Below are 4,717 nucleotides of genomic sequence, written 5' to 3' on the forward strand. Positions count from 1 at the left end.
TTAAAGCTTTTTTTACGAAAATCAGGATAATGCTGCGGCTGCGTTTGTGAATATTGCCGCGATTCAATGTCTCTACAGACTGTCAGAAGAATGATAACGCGATTTGAAACAACTAGATCCTTAGTTCAACCAGGCACAGATGAGTCTTCAATAACTAACAATGGGAAATACATTGAACAATATTCCCTGTATCGCTGAACAATCTGTACAGCAAGTACTGGTATGTTCCCATACCAACGAATTAATGCTTTATCTTAAAGTAAGACACCAACCAATGCCGAGTTATCGGGCTAGAAACGCCTAACGCCTAACTCTAGTACCAAATTATCTTAAAATTATTAATATTGCTATAGCCGTTTCTAGCCCGATAATTCAGCATTGGTTGGTGTCTTACTTTAATGTATAACGGGTTAGTTGTTGTTTATTTATTTAATGCTTTATCATTGTGTTTCTGTTTTGTTTTGCAGCGCCATTTATCCTGTAACGGACAATTTTGGAACTAAAATTTTTCTCTACAAAATCCTTTTCTGCGTCCTTTCAATAGCGTGTACACACATTTTAGTGTCAATTGCCATATTGGTTGGAGTCCTCTGAATAAGACAACTTTAATTATAATCATTGTATATTTATGACTACTTTATATGAAATTTTTAATTAAAAAAATATTAAAAAAGTAACTTTCTAGTCGTAAATATTAACCCGATTAACCTAATTTAAATTTATAAATGTTTTTATTACTGTATTTTGGGTATTGTCACCGCAGTCTAAATTTGCTGTCTTCAAATAATAAATAATAATTTAAATCTTAAATTAGAAATTTCACAAGGAAATACTGTATTTGATTAAATCATCTTAGATGTGAGATGAATTATATTTTGTATCGGTAATTAAAATCAAAATATTAAATTTTTAAATTTAATATGCAAGGTGGCTGATCTCTTTTACATTGTTTCTAAAAATGCAATAGAGACTTTCATGATAGGACGTAAGATAAAAGGAAAACCTAAGCCCATTCCATTGTGTAAAGCTGTCTGTCTTTCTCCTCCTGTTCCCCGAAACTCAAAATTTTGATATTATTACGAAGCATGAATTTATCGAATGGAAATTGTAAACAAAATTTATTTTTTTGCAGGTAGTAATTAAAAACGAGTTACACAAACAAGGAATGAAGAAAACGACTGGTACACAATAATTTTTCAATGAATGAACTACACTTCTGGATGTCTTTCAATGAAATAATGAAACACATTTTATGAAAAAATCTTAAAGAGCTATTCCAAGAATCATTTTCGTGGTTCTCTATATAAAGAATGAAATATCTTGCTAGATATCATTTGATTTCATAACATAAACAGTATAAATTGGAGTTTGTAAAACTGACCACATTTGCTTACGAATTAGTAATAATTCACAAAACATCTCGATGTATCTAATAAATTAACGAATACTAAATTACTAGCAGATTTGTATAAAGATGGAGATTTATTTGAATACAGAGCAAGGAAGCGGCAGCCTTCTGTCTTGCTCTTCTTAAGTTGCCGAAATGCCGAAATTCCTGCTTCAGACAGAATGATTTTCTGCACCTGTATGATAAATAGAATTCGAATAACTAAGTTTTCAATGAGTGGTTATTCGTTGAGAACTTAAATATTCGAATATACAGGTTGGTTAGAATTAAACTGATGGCATTCAGATACGGTCCTAGAAGCGGCCGGATGGCCGAGCGGTCAAGGTTAGCAGCCTGCCGCCCTGGGGGACCCGGAATCGAATCCGGACGGGTCGAAAAATCCCCAGGAATTTTTAGGGGGTGGTCCGTCCGGATATGTCGGTCCCCGTCCCTCACCGCCGGCCGCCCCATTGTGGGCCTGCCCGAACCCATAATGGGCTTGCTATAAGAAGCCCTCTTAGTGCCCACAGGGCGAAAAGAGTTTTAAAAAAACACGGTCCTAGAAAATAACTATAAAAAATTTGTTCCAGATCAGTCAAAGAGTTTAGAAGTTTATGGGGAACAGGCAGACATTGTATTTTATATATATAGCTGAGTTAATACTATGAAGTCCTCCCTTTTTATTATGGGACGATTTCCAGTCAGGCTCGAGTGGTCGGCCCATGCAAACCTCATATGCTAGATCCCGTTAGAGAACTCAAATTGCTATCTATATATTCACCCAATTTTCAAATTCGTCTTTAGACATACTGCCTGAAACTTTTTTGCAGATTTCAGCTGTAAGGTCAGGTTCTTCAAAAGACGTGTTTCATTATTTTAGAAAATTCGTTTTTTCGTAAGCAGCTTTCGATGATTTTATCTGAAACTTGCTTCCATGACACTTCTAGCAAATGCAATGCATCAAGAAGGAAATTTTTTTTGCAATTGAGCTTGCGTGAGATTTATCTTGAATTTTATCAAGTTCAGCTGTAATTTGCTCATTAATTTGCCTGCGGTAATAAGTTTTTAAAATTGATATGATACCTTAGCCACATGACTGAATTAACGAGGGTAAGATCATTTTGATGTTTATAATGAAAAATTGTGTGTCACGGAGTTGTTTATTAACAAGACGATTTTTCGCTCTAATTACGATCCCACTTAATTAACAAAATTGTTAAAAATTACATTTGTCATCCAAACATTAATCAACAGGAAAACTTTTGACACCTTTAAAACACTGAAGATTTTTATATTTTCCAGTCACCAGAAGGTCTTGTCGTATTAACGTAACAAAGAACTGTCGCTCGTTCTTTCGAAAATTTCATTTTCATTAAAAAATAAAATAAAATAAAATAAGTACGCTCAGGCATTGCATGAAAATCGAAATCATTTTCGTTTGTATTATAAATATTCTGGAGAATATTTAGCAATAATTTTTGCTAAATATTAACCACTCGTTAGTTGAAAATAAATCGGCACTTTTTCCCCTTTACCATGAAGATGTTTATATATGGTATTTTCTCGCTTTTTCCACCTGTTGAACTCATCAGTTGCAATGAAATCTTTGCCCATAGTTTTTGCTAATTCTGCTTTTTGACGTAAAATAGATCCATTAACTGGAGCATTCTTTCAAGAACATTACTAAACCAAATTTTTAATGCTGACTCAGCTTGACTCTCCTTTCCAGATCGCTCTGTCTTCTGATCCGTGTTCTCATTAGAGCAGTAAAGAAATTTCTGTTTGATCTGTTTTCTTTATGATCTAACGCAGGAGTGGTTATGAAAGTTTTAAATGCCCAACACTACATTGACTTGTTTTGGGCAACTTATCGTAGCACTGTAAAATTCTTTGCTTTTTTGAAGAGAAATCTCTATGCGTTTTTTTCGCTTCTGCCATAATCCAAAGAGATTTGTTTAAAGAGCACTTTATGCAGTCTTCTTAACTCATTTGATCACAAAGTTAAAAAAATCTTAACTACTGTAGCATCGGGTTGCAATTTTTAATCATGTTCTAATTTAAAAATTAACCCAGGCCTCCTGTCCCTAAGCTTTCCGTATATGGTCTCGATTTTTATCTAACTCTGTCCTCGAGATTAACGAAAGACGGACAGACGGACGATAGTAAGAATTTATAGGTCTGCAGTCCTACTAGAGAAATCGCAATAGGCGAACATGTTTATCTCCACTCACTGCAACAATATGTTTTGTAAAGATAAAGGGTATGCTTCAGGAAAAGATCTACTCGCATATTTTCTATAAATTCTTGTTATAAAAAACATAAAGTATTCGGTTAAAAGTAAGTTTCGAAGCAAAGGTACTGTACATTTATGGTAGTTCGAATTCTTTAAAAATTGTATCGTTTTCCTCAAGTGTAATTTTCACAATTGATAACAATAGCCGAAGTTTGATTACAATAGGTCGATTATTTTAAATTAATTTTATGTAGTGTTTTCGGATCGACTGATTCTGATGATAAAAGTCGATTGATATTCATGATTACGGCATACTGTGACTTTCTTTACGACTGAACGTCTTCCCCACTGTGTTCCTTATTCTGTCTCCTCATCTACCTTCGGTTTTTTTTAGGTCTTTTGTTGGTGACTTTCTTTCAATATTTAGTCCAAATTTGGGAAGAATAACTTTCACAATGGCGATTTATTGTTACAATTCATAAAAGTTCAAAAATATTAAGAAAGATACCTTTATAATAAGTATATTCTTAGTGGATTGTGATGAGATAATCCAATACTAATACTTGAAACACCTATTGTGACGCTGCCGACCGAAGTTGAAGGGTGAGGGCCAACAAACCCGACATCCACTCACCCGATGATTCTCTAAAGCAGTCGCAAAGGATTCAATAACATTCTCAACAGGGTTCAATAACTATTATGCAGCACAGAACCCTGCAAGAAGGACAACCTTTGCAAATTTCTGAACTTAACCACATTTTACGATAAAATATCGTATGAAAGATTATATTGTATAGTATTAAAATTAATAATTATTTTATATTTATACCCAAAAGGCACTAATCATTATATCAATACATGAATACTTTACCAATTTAAAATTAATGATCACTCTTCTTAATTTATCTCCTTTAACACCTGCTAAATTAATAAAACCTTTTTTTTCAAATTTTTTATCGCTCTGTTAAAATATTTATCACATTAAATTAATGAATGTTTAACTAAAAAGGAAACCTAACTAAAATTTCCCCATTTATCACAATTGATACTAACATGGTAAGGATGGAAAAGCCACCAATTCTATCCACCAGGGTGAG

The sequence above is a fragment of the Centruroides vittatus genome, unplaced genomic scaffold (genome assembly GCF_030686945.1).
Source record: "Centruroides vittatus isolate TY-2023 unplaced genomic scaffold, ASM3068694v2 contig_3127, whole genome shotgun sequence".
Taxonomy (NCBI): Eukaryota; Metazoa; Arthropoda; class Arachnida; order Scorpiones; family Buthidae; genus Centruroides; species Centruroides vittatus.